At 38.4% G+C, this 18,064-nt stretch overlaps 1 protein-coding gene across 2 annotated transcripts in view; it reads left to right on the plus strand.

The window, feature by feature from the left end:
* The first annotated feature begins 2,435 nt into the window (after nt 1-2,435).
* LOC106939649 (nuclear receptor coactivator 3-like) overlaps nt 2,436-18,064 on the plus strand; it is a 58,419-nt gene continuing 42,790 nt past the window's right edge. For both annotated transcript variants that reach the window (XM_015022116.1, XM_015022117.1), the window contains exon 1: nt 2,436-2,568. The gene's annotated coding sequence lies outside the window, so the exon portion shown is untranslated. The remainder of the gene's footprint in view (nt 2,569-18,064) is intronic.

An 18,064-nucleotide genomic window follows, 5' to 3' on the forward strand; every position in this document is an offset into this window, starting at 1 on the left:
TACGAGATAGTATCTCATTATTACGAGATAGTATCTCATTATTACGAGATAGTATCTCATTATTATGAGATAGTATCTCATTATAATGAGATAGTATCTCATTATAATGAGATAATTATTTTTTATTTTTTTAACAGAGTGGCGGAAATGGGCTTCCATACATTAGAGTACATTTCCCAAGAGGAATTTTCCGTTATGCCAGTCAGGAGAAGAGCAACATGAGCCTCCCGAGAAACAACAAACAACCTCCCGAAAATGCTTTGTCTACATTTTGACGAGAAAAACTGAGAACATATTCCCACTACAGTTACACCCCAGACAACCCTACACTTGTAGCATACTCATCATTTCCCACAGTACCGTTTGGTGTCCAGTCTGTGCCAGTAAGCTCAAAACGAGTCTCCAATTGTAGTCCGACTGGTGATGAGCCTAGCATTCCCCAAGATGGCGCCCAAGCTACAGCCTCTTACTCTGACGAGAGCTCAGCCAAGAGGACGCGACACTTTAAGTTTAGTTAAAGTGCGGATAATCTTCATGTGAGGGTAAAGTTGATCAGATTTAGTTTTACTATAACTTTTCGCCCCCTCTTGTTCTTGCGTCCTTCCTTTTGAAGTCTGTATGCCCTCAAACCATAAATGTGTTCGGCCAATCACACCAGTCATTTCAAAATTAATCATTTTGTGCTGAATTATATCAATTTGACTGATTAGTCTGCTGTTTTTGTTTACCTAATGGTACATGCAGAGCCTGACACACAACGATGCATTCTACATATATAGCAAACAAAAAAGATTAGAATAATTTAATCTAAAAATGTAATGAATTCGAATTAAAGATAGATTAAAAACGCTTTTGAGGTTCACAGCATAAAGTCTGAAAAGAGTGATGGGGGCTGATTGGTTAGTGCAAAGAAAGCCTTGCTGTTGGCTGTTTGCAGGTAAACCAGTCTGAATACATTGATGGTTATGGGGCTATCTCCTGTCCTTTCAAACTGTTATCTCCTGTCCTTTTAAAGTGGAGAGAGGGCAAGTAGGGAGGGAGAATGGGATAAAGTGTCTCACACTTACTGAAGGGGTAGAGGGGGGGCTGTAGGTTAGCATGTTTAGTGGGGGAAGGGACACAAAAACACTCCATGGGACTCTGGAATGTGCCTGAATCTCTCTTCCCAGACAAACCTACAACATGCAAACAAAAAGTTCAGTCTTTTCTTTTTGGTTATTTTATTAACTTGTGAATCACAAGTGCTTTTGTGGACAACCGTGACAAAACTGAACAAATGTCTATTTTAATATTTTTGTTTTACTTCCATTTTGGTGGTGAGCACATTTCATCATTGTATGTTTGTGATGTAGCACACTTCACCTCTGTTTTCATAGTGAAACAGCAGATAGGATTTTCTCCTCTCTGCAAAGAGCAAGTAAAGAACATTCATCTATTCAACCCCCCTAGTCTCCGACGCCCTTTAACCTCACACTTGTCCTGTTGCTCTCAGGCCAAACTTGGCCTTCACTCCCTCCACACCAGTTGCAAATTGGCCTGCTTGACAGATCGCCACTGAGAAAGTTACTTATATAATGTGAGCCTACACAATGATGATGTGGCAAACCTTATAGCTTGCTGCGGCAGGAATTTGTTTCACATGAAGATGCAAATAGCATCTTCATTTTATGTTATAGTGTATTTACAACCTTTAGGGTATCTGCCAAAGTAAAATTCTGTGACAAGGTCCATGGAGTGTTCTGTTTGATGACATGATGTAAAACTCACAGTGATGGTTTTGTAGATCTGTTATCAAGTTGAATTCATTTGTTATCATTAAATTGTATAAGTAGAACAAAACAACATAGTGTCTTGGTTATCTAAAAAAAACAGCGTGAAAAGTCATTTAATATACATATGATAAAACCAGAAATGCTTAAAAAATTCCACAAAATAGATGAAATGTTCATAGTTCTGTTCCTGTAGCATCTCAGAATGCATCTTCATTAATTTATGCAGGTTACTTTTGGGTGCCATATTGCAGGAGCCAACTTAGATGCAGTCTGTACATATCTCAGTAACACAGTTAAAGGGGTGTGAATACTGTTGCTATGCAATACTTGTGTTACCACCACAAATAATTTCAAATGCACACGAGGGTGCTTATAAAAATTTAAAAACAAGTCTTTTAAAGAAAGAATTTTTAAATAAATAAATCACTTGTCTTACAAGAAAGTGTAGCCCAAGACAATGCAATACTATGCAGAAAAGCAATTAAATTAAGTGCTTCTGCGTCTAAAAATAAAATTTGAAGCCTCTCTCTCCCCAAATAATATCAGTGACTACTGGTCATGTTACCTAAGGGTTCTAGTGTGCGTGTAGTTCATTTACAGAAAGTGCCAAACAGTTTGATTCAGTTCAAAATGGAACACAACTACATTACCCAGAGGGCATTTCGTTCTGCTACAAGCTGGCTCCCTCCGCTCTGGGAGTGTTTCCCATTTAAACAAACACAGTATTGCCGAAGATGGCGGAGAGTTTGTAGAGGCTTTAAAGAAGCTGGTGCAGTCAATGAAAGCGTCGAAGCCGGTAAGTTTTTTTTTAACCCCTGCTAAGTGGTTTGTGATTCGGTCACAAACAAGTATTGAACAACTGGCACTAGGTTGTTTGAGCGTGATATTTTTTTGTTGTTGTTGCAGAAGCAGTTGGTGCTTCTTCGCTTCCGAGCAGGCTGTGGTTTTTAAGCTACCGTGTTAAAACGAGCCACCTTAACGCTGTAAATTTGTTGTGGGATTTTAGTCGTGTAATAATATCAAGACGGCCGGCGCCGTGAATATGACAGTAATAAACATCGAACTTCAGTTAATAGTTTGTTATTCCTATTGGTTTTCGCGTTTATAGCCGTTTCCATATTCCGCTAGCCACAAAGTTTTACGAGACATTGACTTTGATTCGCTGGGGTGCAGTAGTCTTCCTCCTCCTGCTCAGCCCGGCAGAAAAGTCAGATTTTCAGGGCTTACGGACCGTTTTTTATTACGTGTTTGCATTCTTTGAGACTCTACAGTTGAGTTGACCCCATTCATTGAACGCAACGTAGCCGGATAGCTTTGGGAAGTCGGTCCGCTTTGAGAGGGACCAGTTGTAGTTCATCTGCTGCTGGAGAAATCATCTGTCTCCCACCACAGGGGCTGTGAGTCTTTAAAGCCATACCAAGATCGTGTTACAGCACTTTCAAATATGAGATCCTAGTGTAATAAATGGGTGTTTTATGTTTTATTAAAACGTGTGGACGGTCGAGACCCGAAACAGAATACTAATTTAAAGATTGGCAAAATTTCATCTTTTGTTCTTTTTTTCTTTTTAAATTTTGCCTTTGAGCAGTGAGTGTTCAATGATGTAAGTTCACTGGTTGAAATTAATATTAAACATTCACCTTGACTTTTAATGGTTGTTTTTTTGTTGTTGTTGTTTTTTAAGCCAAAAGTTCAAGTTTGTTATCTTGGAAAATATGTTCAGAATAAGAAACAGCAACAATGCACATTTCTTCACTCATTCCAGTATTTTTTATCTCTTTTAACACACAAACACGCGCGCACACACACAGTTGTTTTCGCTCGGACTAGAAAAGCACGCTGTTCTATATGAAATCATTTCACAACTTAAGACTTGGAAAGAACTATTAAGTCATTTTTTTAAGCATTCTCAGCTGAATCAAGCATGGTGTTGAACCAAAAGTTTGACATTGTGAAGTAAATAAGTACATGATTTGAATAATGTTTGTGTTCACTTTATCAGTGGGAGTTTTTCTACCAGCAATATCAAATAAAAGGGCATGGGGATGGTGGAGGAGCGGATCTAACAATTGCAACAAAATATCACCTGAACTTGAGCAATAAATACTGTTGTTGTTGTTGAAAAGAATAAACAAATGGTATCTTGGAACGTTTTCTTGATCAAAAATTCTTCAAACTGCAGCCCCCAGTATGACAGAACTGTCTCCTTTTGAGGGGATAGATAAAACTGACAAGCTGCAAGGCCTGTTGTGTTGTTACTTTTACAGAATAGTTTTATGTCGGAACAAATGGCTTGATTTGTAAGAGAATTAAAACTAATCTTTTTGCATTGTGAAGGGCTCCTCCGCCAAGAAGAATTTCATCTAAAGACAATTACGCAGCCATGATGAAATGATCCAACTATTAAAAGCTATGAACACCCAAATGCAGTTACATTACTAACAATCCTAGCTGGACTGAATTCTAGATTGCTAATTAAATCAACTATGAAACATCCATTTAGAAAGTGCAGATGTGCAAATAGATGTCTGCACTGAGTATTGGTGTAGAACTTGCTAACCCACTTCAATTTTTCTTCTTTTGTTTTGTACTTTTGACATGGATGCAGATTTTTGTTTGAACCTTGTGCTCACTTATCAGATCAGTTGATTGACAATATGACCAGAGTAGGATGTTGGTTTATAAAATTCTACTCTAATTCGTATAACTCTAATGTCCCATTGTTAGACCGAAAGTTTGAGTTTGTGGCCTGGCTATTTCCCTAATAAGGAGTAAATGGAGAACAAGCTAAGTTCTGAGTGCATTTAGTCTACATCATCAGCAGGGATTGTGAAAACTCCAACCCACAACTTCAAATAAAAACCAGCTTTTCTAGAGGACGTTGCAGCCAGTACAATTCAGTGATTGGCTTTATACTTATTTACTTATTTGGGGAACCTGTTATGTCACACGGAGTTCCAAAAAAACAGAAAACGACTGCCAAACTCGACCTGACCTGTTCAGAGTGTCCGCTCGGGTAAATCCGTCCGTTATTTGTCTCTTTACTGCGGCGAGATTAGGCAATCCGTGCTTATAACGGCCCCATCGCACGATTGAACCCCGGTTTCATTGTTGATTAAAAAAGGCGAAACAAAACGTCTACAAGTTTTGTTTCTTTTTTAAAGGAGGTTGAACAGCGGCCGGGGATTCGTACAGTCTCGGGTTCTTACTCCCTAAAATTGTAAGAGGGCATTCTTGGAGAGCGTACTCATATGAGGTAGTGTTAGTCATTCCCCTGAAATGGCTGTGGTTTAGGTGTGTTGTTGGGCCCGCTGCCCTGGGGCCATCCCTGCTAATACTTGCAGGCACCTACATCTTGATGCCTCTTCGCATGAAGGACTCTCTTAAATGATCCTGATGTTTTTGTTATGTGTGTGTGTGTGTGTGTGTGTTTTGTTTTTTTTCTGGATTCTAGAACATAGTTCAGTTCTTCAATAGCTAGAAAGCATGACTACTGATTGCATTCTTCAACTGCCAAATGAGCTTACCTGTCTTTTTACTTTGACTCACACAAAACACCATTACTCAAGCGAAGGTATGTCGTTTTAGAAATGGAATGAATATCCACTGTGGGAACCTGTCCAGTGAATTGCTTCTGCTCCTTCTCTTTGGCAAATGGAGCCCCCTGTTCCCTATTCTCTGTTCCTTTATCTACCACTTTCTTTCTCCCTCACACAGGGTGTCAGGCTGCGTTAACAATGAATCAATCTTTTGGGGGGGATTCTTTGACTGCAGATGGGGTGCAGAAGTGACCGCGATCCGTGGCTCTCGCTCTTTGTCTGCCATCCCCCGTGTTTGCAATAATTCATTAACTTATCACTTTTTCTCATGGGTCTGGGAGAGGTCCTCTCTGTGGTGGCAGATCCCGATCTTATGTCACATGATTGATTATGCAATTACCATAATGTTAGCGGTATTACATTATAATGAGATAATCGGTTTAATATCCTACCACATATGTATGACTGCGTTGAATGTGTTTCTGTAACTGGGTATAGAAATGGCTCTCGGAAGGTCTGTTTATTTCAGTAAATTATGTTTAGAGGAGGTATTTAGTGACTTAAAGAAACAATATTGGAACAAAAATGCCCCCAGTAGTGTGTTGTGATGACACCCTGCAGTTTTTTTCCCCGTGTTTTTGTATTAAATGCACGAGCGGGCAGCATAATTTGGAAACAATAGCATGAGGCCAACGCGCAGGTACAGGGACAGTACAGTCGGTGCACATTGGTTGCGCTCAGTTCCATGCGTCAACTATAGACCTGACTTAATCTGTTTTTATCGTCGCTGCTACTGGTGTATGAAGAACCCTATTTAAAATAAACAAACAACACTTAGCCTGGTGGGGGGAGCAAGTACAGCCTGGTGGCCCGCCAGGCTTATAGCTGGATCATGTTACTTACTTGGATAAAACTGTGTTGCTCAGACTAGCTTGATAAAGAGAACCAGCACAGTTCGGGTTACAGTGCCATGTTGTGGAATGGAGGGTTAATCCTCCATTCCTCTATTTATATAGGTGCTTGAAATCCTTGAAAATTCTTGAATTTGCATTAGATGTTTTTTCAAGGTTTGGAAATAATATTCAAACTGCACAGTTTTGTTAAAGTGCAGTCTAACTTTCGATTAACGTCTGAAAGCATTGATTACACTTGAAACCAGATATTTCACACATTTAATAAAAAAGACACACCCACACACACTTGTTTTCTTCGCACTGAAGTTAAATCAAACTAAACTGAGTTGAAATATTATTGAGAGTCTGGCCATATTTAATTATTTATGTGTACAAATCACTGGTATCAGCATTCCATCACCTGATTTATGAACACGGATTAATGCAATTGGCTGCAAAAAGCTCTATTTTTGCAGCTGATTTTATTATTTTAAGTCTTAGAACGAGTTCGAGGTTGAGTTTATTAACTCAGTTTGTAACATTTAATCAAGACTTCTCAGTCTGTGTGACTCCCAAAAGAGAAAAAGTAAAAAAAAAAGTGCATTTTTACACTTAACCAAGTGACACTTTTTTTTTTAAAACTATGAGCACTACTTCATCAGCTCTTTCCTTTTTAAAAATGTATATAACATTTCCACATATTTGTGCAAAATTTTTATTAACTACTACTTATATTTTAGCTTACCAGAAGAGACGGAGAGGGCATAACATTTTTCTTTCACTAGCTTTCTGGTGGCAACTTGTAGCCAGTAATTCTACAGTATTGCATGTGTATTGGAAAGGGTTTTTCCTACTCTGGGTTGGATGCTCTGCTCCTTTTTTTAATATGTGGATTTGAAGGTTTGTTTTTCTTTCCCTAGAGGTGTTCATGGGGAATGTGACAAAAATAAAACGAAGCGCCTTGAAGCGCTGACGTAGGGAAACATTAGGAATGCTGTAAAATGTAAGAAATTATCTTCTTTACGTTAGAAGAAAGAAGCACAGCCTGAGTCAAATTTAGCTTAGAATTGTCTTAAGTAAATTCACTGTTTATCGTTAAGTTTTAGATTTTCTCAAAAACAGCAAAATGTTTGTTTTTCTTTGTCACTAGAGAGCTAAAAAGCTCCTCGTTAATGAGCAGAGCCATAAAGTCCAAATATTTCCAAATGAAACCGTTAACGTATTTGAACTTATTGTAATGGTGTTTTAAAAAAAGTGACATTGTCTAATTGCCTGGAAATCTAACCCTTAACACAGCAAGAGCCTTCCAAGTAAAAATATTGCGGTTAAAAAAAAAAAAATCATACTTTACTACATCATTAAAATTAGGTGGTGCAACTCTGCTTCTTAAGACTACATAATATTGTGTTCAGTCATCTTTTCCAACAGAAATGGAGAATTTATTTCAGCTCTCATTAAAACCAACAGCAGAAGAAACTGTTTAAACTTCAAAAGTAACAATTTCAATCTAATCATCAGTTTTTATGCTCAGTAATTATCCTTCATCATTTTCAAAATCTTCAGATGTTGCCCGTACTTGCTGAGTATCAGTTTTGAAACACTGGTTGAATCAGGAAATTGCTTCTAATAGTAAGCCAAACACTTTTAATCAAACGCCTAACTTTTTACGCAAAAAAAAACATGTGTCCTCAACTGTACACTTGTTGTTCTAAAGTCCACCATAAAGAAAACCTTTGCCCTAAATGTTTCAAACTAATAAAATAAGCGTAAGTAATGCTGAAATGGGCTATTATTGGAAGGAAAAACAAAAAAACATCGATCAATCATCTGTCAACTTTTGCAGCAGAGTAGAACTGGCACCAGTTTTGCTTCCTAGTGGGAGTACAGTTGTTTTAATTAAATGGAAAAGGATGGTCATATAAACTCTTCATTAGGACTCTGACAGTTGGTATCTCATTAAACCATCAGCATATGCTGCACAGTCTCGTCATAAAAATGCTATGTTGGATGGAGATAAATTCTTACTCTGCTCAAATGTAGCTAGATTTTAAGTGAGGATCAAAGATTACTGAGACATGCAGTCCTTACACTGTCAGGTCTGAAAATATTCAAATATGCAAATATTCATACTCATTGACAGTTGATGGGTTTGATGCTTTCCAAAGATTGGAAAGTAGGGATTGTATGAACTCAAAATAATAATAAGAGGGTAAAAAGTATAGCTATCTCAATGTCACTGCAAATGCAGAGGACTAATAGACTGCAGTATTTGTTGGTTTATATTATTTTAGCTGCCAGATATTCAAACTCTGTTTGCAGGTAATACGCAGAAATATTCATTGGAATATTATTGATAACGTATTTTATTTTTTAGTTTTTGGATCACCTGCCCCTTTCTGATGTCACCCTGGGCAACTGCCCATATCAAAAACTGCCACTGAAGGCAGTTCACTAAGTGAAGCACATTATATAGAAGAGTTAACAGAAAGCTTTTCTTTCTATTAAATGATGATGATATTCTACTTGCAGTCAATAAAAACACATTTAAAACTAAAATATTACATTAGACCACTTAAACATTTGAATGCAGAAATGTGAGCTTGATAAAGTGTGTGTGTGTGTGTTACCTGCTTAAAAGTTAGGGATTTTATCATGGTGTGTAGCATTATCACAATAAATCACTATTCTTATCATGATACTTATTTTTCTTGATGACTCTAAACATTACAATAATCGCCAATATCTTGTTTTAGATATTTAAAACATTTTCACTACTTTTGCGATGCCACATCCTTCTACAAACACCAATACGCCTTCAAGACTTGAAGATGAACGGCCGGGTAGCTCGTCTTTTGCATGCCTTTTTGATGACTGCCCCGTCTTTGTCGAGTGACTTTTTTTTTTTTTTTTTTGCCTCTGCTTTTTGAATAGATTGCATTCTTTAAATGTTTCATCAGTCCGAGCCTCAGTGTGCCCTAAGAGAAACCGTGCAGCAGAAATAATAGTTTTAGTTTTGAGCGTCCGCCTGTCTGGTCTGTCAATCCATCATGTCATCGTGCGGCGCGACTTCGGTTGAAAATGAATAGCCCGATAGCTGAACGGTGGCTGTGAGAGTGCTCCTGATGTCATGGAGCTGAAAGGACAGCCTGATTGTTTCCCCCCAAGTTGAAATATGACTCCCTGGTCTTGATGCTGCTTCTGTCAGGCACTAGTCCTGGCAGCGCACGGCTAGTCAAAGGGAAGCGGTTTCTGCTGACAGATAAGCTTCCCTAGGGAACTCGCTGTGTCTTCACACCGTTGGTTGGATTATTACCTTAAACCAAGCGCAGATTAACTTTGTTTCTTGCCGTCGGCTCGCATGTCATATTTACCCAACTCACGTCAAGGTCAGTTGTGCAGCCGTAAGCATCTGAAAAACGCTGCGAGTCGGTAGGGTAAAACTCAACAGGTTGGTTGGCTTTTTTTTTTTTTTTTTTTTTCCTTTTCTGCCTACCTCTCTGAGGCTAAATATAGAAACAAGACATTCACGTTTCCACTGCTCAACTATTTCGCCGCATTACCCAAAACAAGAGAGTATATGAGGTTGAAACCAACCGAGACCAGAGCCACGGTTTGGTCAGACCCAAGTCAAGCGGGGTTGGTTTGCAGTTTTGACTGTTTTTGAAGTCGCATCTCATTCCTTCCCCTCCACCCCCTGGTAACCTCTCCTTCAACTATGGGGTAAAAAAGTGTTAGGCCAGCTGAGCCATATGTGAGCCGCGCTCGCTCCTATAAACCAAACAGGCAGCCTGAAGCAATCATTGGAGCCAATTCCAGTTTATAACCAGCGAGGAGTTGGAACGGTTCGTACTCGAGTCCTCATCGATTGGATGAGGGGAAACGGTTTATTAGGAAAGGGAGTGTCAACATCATTGTGCCCCCCCCCACTACTACCCCCTCCCTTTTTTGCCCTTCCTCTTTAACTTCAACTCCCCCTTTAACTTTGCCACCCCCCTCCCACACCAATCTGAAGAATGCTCGTAAAGCGAGTTCACCTGAACAAGCCAGTGGGGGTGGTGGACCTCTCTGAGTTTGGGTAATATTGTAAAATGTTAGCAGGGCCTTGTTTGTGTTTTGTTTAGGAGACCCCCTCTTTTTTTTCTTTTTCTTTTTTTTTTTTTATAAGAAAGTGCTTTGGGGAAGGACAGCAGGGCCGGGGGTAAAAAAAATTTGGTTTGTGAGATAACTGCTACCAGATGCTCTCTCTGTTATTTAACTTAAAGAAAAAGAGCCTGGTGAGCAAGGACAGAAAAAAAGGATTGTATTCTGGATGAACTGTTCTTTGAAATTTTTCTTAACTCTGAAATATCCTTCACACATTAAGTTGTTTTTTTATTCTTTTATTAAATAAGGATTTGAAAAAAGTTTTCTTCATTGAGATTGACAGTTATTGTTACAGCTAAGAGTTTCTTCCTATTGGCCCTGTCGCTCCTCACATTGTAAGAATGGGAAATAAGGTCAAGTACAGCCAGTTGAAGAAATGCCTCAGGACGACATGGCTCTTCCAAACTTGGGTTATTGTCTTCTGGAGGTGGTGAAATGTACACTGCCTTACAAAAGTGTTTATATTTTTAATGAAGAGTGCCAAATTACAATAAATAAATAACTTGAATAATTACTTAAATGTCATAAATTCAGAAATAAAATGTTATGTTTGTGTTGGTTAAACATAGTGATTTAATTTTAAAGACTATATTTAATTCATGATTTAATTATTTCATGTTCTTATGCTCTAGCACATCATGGAATAATATAAACGGTCAACTTCACCCATCAAAGTCAGTGGGCGGGACTAGGACAGCTTCTGTAGAGATTCCGATGTTTGATTGGCTGCTTCAAACAGCAGGTCAAGACAACGTCTTCCCAGTTTCCTCTGGGTCAATATTTTCACTGGAAGTGTGAAAATAACTTCAATAAATTGTTGTAATTTATTTACTACAAACTCTTAGTGAGCCTCTGTCACTCTCGTTTGGTCTGGAATATCTTCGATAAGTTGATGAGAGAGCTCACTGTGGTCCAGCGTGGAGGAAGCTCCGCCCATTAGCTAACACCGGCTAACGCTTTCTTGTGAACTTATTAGAGATACTTCAGACCAAACTAGAGATGTAGAGACCAGAGTTGCTCACCCAGAGCTTGTGGTAAATACATTTCAACTATTTAATTATGTTATTGAAGTTATTGTATATACTTTCCACAGTCATAACAGACTTGGAAGAAGTTGTCTCGACTTGCTGTTTAAGCAGCTAATCAGATGTCAGGGTTTCTATAGAAGATGGGTTAGAATTAGTTAATCCATAACATGCTTTGGTGCACAGGAATATAAAATTTATTAAGTCATCAACTAATTCTATGTAGTTTTTAAAATGAAATCAATATATTTAATTAAGTCTTATAATTTTATTCTTAATAAATGATTCCCGTCTTCCTGTTTTAAGACGGATAATATGATAAATTATATTATCATAAATATCATAAATATTAAAATATGATATGATAAATTATCATATTTTAAATAAGTACTTAAGTTATCTATTGTAATTTGCCACTCTCCACTCTAAATTTTAACCCAAACCATAACTTATTTGAATTTGTTGCCAGTTTTTATGCAATAAACATGGAAGTAATGAACATAGCATAAAACATGGTCTTGATTATCTTCATAAAGAAAGATCTGTAGAAGTCTGGTGTGTGTGTGTGTGTTTTGTTTTATTTTGGTTTTTTGGACATCCTTTACTCCAGTCGGCCAAAACTTAATTCTACACAACAAATTACCTTCAGAAGTCAAATTTCTGAGTGTGTTTGTTTGGAATTTAAACCTGTTCGAAACAGAGCTGTTCTGTGAAGGACTGAGGTTTGCTTGATAACCGTGATGGATAAACGGCATCATAAAGACCAGGAAGCACAGCAGACAGCTCAGGGACAGGCTGTGGAGATGCTGAAGCAGAGTTAGGTTATTGGATGGATGGATGGATTGATTGATTGATTGATTACCCACATACACTGAAATCCTGAACAAAAACTGAGACTGGAGCAAAGGTACACTTTCCAGCAAAACACTTAGCATACCACCAATGCTAATATTCATGTGTTAGACTGGCCCAGTCAAAGTCCAAACTTGATAACTGCTGTTTGGAAGCTTTCCATCTAGTCTTAGGGAACTTTGAGTGAACTGAAAAACGAATTTGTCAGAGAAACAACCCAAAGTAGCTGTAATTACAGCAAAGTATTGACTTAGCGTGGCTAAATACAAACACAGGTCACACTTTCCAGATGGTTAATATTTAAAAAATGACATATAAAAACCATGTAAAATTTTCTTTAAGCTCCACTTTTATTAGTGGAGAACTGAAACAACTAATAGAATAACCGTTTGCTACAAAACTGCTGGTTGAAAGTTCAAAATATGAAAAAGTTCAAGGAGAATGTTTTTGCTGGGGATAGGTAAAAACCAGTAAGAAAATCACACGAATCGAGACTGTAGACACAGCTCAGGTTTGACGTCGAGCTGAATTAGTTCGAGGGTGTCGGAAAATGTTTCATTTACTGTCCTCAGAATGTCCCGGCGTAAAAACGCTCCCTGGTTTTGTTTACATTTCGTTCCTCCTCCTGCATCTCCAAAATGAAGCATTCAGTTGAATTTCTGTGGCGGCGGGGGTGCGGTCTCTGGCTGAGTCAGGATTTGTATAGCAGCTGCGGTTGGCACAGCGGCGCAGCGGCATGTTTGTAAGAGGATATGTGAGTGTGCAAGCATGGACTGTACGGACACCGTCTCCCGGTTCATCCACAACTCAAACTCTCCTTTCATTTCGGAAACAACCCCAGGGTCGCTGTGACCGTGCAGACATTCGCTCTCAGCTCAGCTCCTTTGTGTCTTTTTTTCTCTCTCTTTTTTTTTTTTAATGTTTTTTTAATGTTTTTCTGCAGATTTGCTTTATTGCAGGCTTGAGTTCATAGAAAAGTTAAGCCATAAATGACAGGGGCCTCCACAGCATCATTTAAGGCTCCAGAAGCATTACAGCATGTCAACACAGACGAGGCAATATTTCTCATAATTTACAGCACTCGTTTCTTGATTGGGCTGTTTTTAATTTTCACTCTGGATGAAGTGGAAAATGTAACTCTCCTTCTTCTTCTCGCTCTCTCTCTTTTTAAGCTGTTCTTCTGCTTGCCTGGTGAAGTCACCACTGTTGATGAGGCTTGTTGTTACGGCAACCCTCGCATCAAGAGGTTGCTGCTCCGGAGCTCGCTGTTGTCCCCAGAATAGCATAGCAAACATTCGCTTCTTGACATTGCAACATCGCAACACAACTTGAAGTCATTTTGAGTTAGTAGCAAACAACTCGTCCAACATAAATCTTTTTTTTTTTTTTTTTTTTGGTTTAAGAGGGAGGTGGTCCAGCTTAGCTTTCATAACTGCTTATCGTTACCATTTCCATCAGGCTTATTTTGCTCTACATGTGTGTTTGCTGTTGCCTCGCAGAAAAAACTATTCTCCATAGCAATAATGGAGGAAGTGAGGGTCTCGATGCAATAAGCACCTCTATAAAAGTCTTTTCAAGGTGTCACCTGCGCACTCTGGGTATCCTGTGGAATAGATTTTTTTTTTGTCTTTAAGTAAAGGTCATCCAATGCTCACATCTTTGACCTGTTTTGATATTTACAAGTATCCATTTCAGATCAATTATTTTGTTATTTCACTTGGTCTTTCCAAAATTTGGGATCATGATCAATACACCCAAACACTAATAGATTGAAACAGACATTTCAGCTGATCCACATTCGTTGTTTAAAACTCTGCTTCACATCACACACAACCACTAAATGAAACCCAGTCCTCAGTCTAAATTATATCATTGGAGCTGTTTACTTATTGAGCTTCTTTTGATTTGAGCTCATTTACCTTTAAGCTACTTTTGATTACAGCGAGGCTATTAAATCAGCAGGTCACTGCCACCTGAAAACTCCATTATTTAAAGAGACAAACGAACCTTATTCATCATCCTGTTGCTATGTTCGTGTATCCGCTGTGTTTTTTTGTTGTTGTTGTTGTGGTAGGGATCCGAAATTTGTTTAGGTTGACGATGCTGTTTAGGTCAGCATCGTTGGTAGGATTTTCACGAAAACACATTTTGCTGGACGATAGATTGTCCAGGAAGTTATTGCGATAAATGATGATATTGTTTTTGAGACCATTTTCAAGTAAGCTTTTGAGATGGCGTATTACCGTTACAATACAAGATCAATAAACTTAAATTTCTTGCGAGCATTTGACATTGGAACTGGAGGACATTTTAAATTTATCCAAAATACATCGACAAACACTCAAAGCAACAGCAATAAAATAGATGCAGAATCCTCTGTAAGCAAAATTGTTCTTCAAAAAAGAAGGCCATTTGAGACCGATGCGCCAGACTGAAGACTTTTATTATCCAGTCTTTGGTAGAAAGGGAGCGAGAGAAAAGAGAAATTGAAATGACAATGATCGAGTTCATTTTTAATTTATTATGCAATTTATTGCTTATTTCTAGATGCCTAACCATCAGGCCATTCAGGAAAATATTTCAATTATAATGAGAAAATTATCTGTTTTATTAATAATTGTAGTGGTTTTTTTCCGCTCAGCTTTATTAGAGATGGTCTGACCAGTTTCAGATGTTTTGCCTGCAGTATTGGCCATTTCTATGTCCAAGAAGTGCATTCAGAGTATTTTAGCCTTCTGATGTAGTTAAAAAATGACTGTGCGCATTTGGTTGAATTGCAAATGTCTGATCATCCTTCAGTCAAATTTTTAATAGTTTGATCCTCTACTCTTTTAATTCTTATCCTGTCTCTAAATGTGTTTCTTTTTTTTACGTTCAGGTGGCCTTGGTTAAAATATATAATGTTAGTTGCCACTCTTCCTATCACTTATCATTACGAGCTATGAGGAAGAAGCAACATTTTTGACGTCTTTCAGCAGAAATGGGACATGCACACCGACGGGTTCTGTGGTAGCTGTATTAATAATAAATTAAACTTTAAATGTTTAACTGCATTCTTTCCTAGCACCGTCCCCAACACACATAACTTGCTTCTGAAAAGGCAAAACTAAAAATGTGAATGAAAAGTATAAAGTTTGAAAACTGTCAGGAGTAAGACTGTCTTGTCTTGAGCAGTGTGCTCTGGCTCTGCGTTGTCCCCTCCAAGCGCAAACGGCTCGATTAGAGGTAGGCTTAATCACTCAGCAGATGGAACAGAGTGCGGTGTCACAAAGACAAAAACAAACCCACACTTGGATTATGGCGCGCGCGTGTCTGCTTGTACACGTGCCTTACGAGTGTGTTTGTGTCCAGTCAGTCTTAGCAGCTCTGATTCAAAGCTTAAACACATTCCCAGGAGACGCAGCATACTCTCACAAGAGATTCTAGATTCCCAAGTCTTCTGTTGGTAACCCAACATCTGACCTGACCACTCTTTATTTCTGCAAAGTATTGTCGATGCAGTAACATGGTTGTTTAAATGGAAAGCAGAACAATGAAAAGTAGGTTTATGTTGCATCTTGGCACAATGAGCCTGGTGTGAGATTCTCACTGTAGGATAACCTTGAGTAAAAATATAACAGTGTATGCAGCAAAAAATGAAAACCAAAATTGAAAACTTAAAAGGAATTTTTCTTTATTCTGCTGCCCAAAGAAAGAATTGATATCTGACAACTTATTGATAATGTTGCCAATGTTTTCTGTGTATCATATTAGTTTGTTATTTTGGCTTTGATGCATATACTGAAGCAAAGATAAAGACAAATTTCTATTATATTTAGAAATGTTCTAACAAAGGAAGCATCTGAAAATCTGAGCAGATATTGACATCATGGATGAATGATATATGAGCACTAACATCGGTTTCAGCTGATATTAGTAATGTTTTTAACGCATCAATTCGATAAATAAAACTTGGCAGATATGAGCAACTGATATTTATTTTTGTGTTGTTGCCGTCAGCTTCTGGTTGTTTTTGTTTTTTTCCCCAAAGGTGTCAAAATGGTAGAGAAATATATATCAATATCTGTAAATATTGGTCATCGGCCCCAACAACAATATTAATATCGGATTTCAATATCAGCCTGAATCTTCATATTTGCACATCCATAATTGATATCTGACATAAATATTGCTGTTACGACTGATAACTGATTTTAACCAATATAATATATGTTATATAGATTTTACTACAACTGTTCGATGACTTCACCACTGTGTATCTGCTTCAGTTAAACTCCCCACAATCCTTTGCTCCCAGTTTTATTTATCGGATCGATACAGATATGTTAAGAAATGACTTTTATCGTCTGACATTGATGTTGGTGACAGTATATCGTTCACACCTGATTCTAATCCTTTTCTTAGGAGTGCACCAATAAATTGGCACTGGTTTTGTTCATTTTGGGAGACTGGCTGATGTGTAAGTGTGAAACTGCCCTTAATTATCTCCTGCCCACTAGATCACCTCTGTACATGTGTGGTTCAAAATAGACACTTCATTGTTGCCAGCTTAGCAACTTTGTCACTATATTTAGTAGGGCTGTATAAATAAATCGATTTGGCGATATATATCGATATTTTCCGCCCTAGGAAAGTATTGATTTTTCATCCGCGAGTATCGATCCGTTAAACCATAGGGGTCCATAGCCTGACAGCTCTTTTTAACGTCTAGTCTGTTACGCCGTGGCAGCAAGACTCCGCCTCCCTCAGTCTAATTTTCAACTCGAGTTTAAAGTGCACATTATAAACTACACACCAGTTTTTAAATTGTGTTAATAGGCCAAGTATAACCGGAGTTATGCTAAAATTAGTAAACCATATTTTTCCGAATGTCAGAGAAATGTCAAAAGCGCCGCCATTCCCCGGCTGTTCCGGTTATGTGAGAGGGAATGAGCTTCCAAACGTACAAAACGAAACGAAACATTAGATTCCTGTGTTTTTGGAAATGTAAAATCTTCAATAAATAACAATGGGCTGTATTTTGTTGCTGAGGAACGAAGTAAAGTTGCGCAAGTAACCGTGAAGGAGAAGCGGAAAGGAGTAGCGGCGCGAACGGAGCAGCTGCAAAAGCAGTGAAATCGCGAAATTAATGCAAATTTTGACTGGTAGCATTCACTTCGTAATTAGTTTTTAGCTTAGCGGTTTCTGTTCTGTATATAAAGGATTACCTGAAGAATGAACATGGGTTGATAACATCCGAAGCAGGAGCGCAGCGGCGCTGTGTTTTGAGCAGGAAGACGAAGAGGAAAAACCCCCAGCCGGAATCCGCGGCGCAGTGAGGATTTCCATGATAACAATGGCTGATTTATTATTCTTATTAGCAACAGACAAAAAGTATCAGAGACTGAGAGTACTATGAGATGCTGGCAGTCTGAGAGGCAGCTACTCAGAGATCCAAGCAGGGGAATAGTGGCTGCAGCGTAGCTACGGGGTGAGGCGGAGCCACGACTTTAGCAGTTAGACGAAAGCAGCTTATAGCCATGGCTAACTCCGGGAGACAAGGTAGAAAAGCCTTTTTTCCAAAAGACTGCATTTGTGGCTGCATTTTTACTCCAAAATGCAGCCACAGTGTCCAAAAGAAAAAACATAAGTGCAATCATTTGCATATTGAGAGTCTACAGAGGCTGATAATCTCCCCACTCTGCTCCTGGATTACCGTTTAAACTTTTGAGTTTTATGTCAAATCCACATGAATTAAATGACAGAAACTAATTCTCTCACTGCGTCTTTGATTCATTTTGTCCAGCTGCAGACTGTTAGACTGTCCAATCAGAGTCGGGTATTGTGTACACTCTAAAAAT

Source organism: Poecilia latipinna, unplaced genomic scaffold (genome assembly GCF_001443285.1).
Source record: "Poecilia latipinna isolate Pla-1442-1.1 unplaced genomic scaffold, P_latipinna-1.0 Scaffold2936, whole genome shotgun sequence".
Classification (NCBI taxonomy): domain Eukaryota; kingdom Metazoa; phylum Chordata; class Actinopteri; order Cyprinodontiformes; family Poeciliidae; genus Poecilia; species Poecilia latipinna.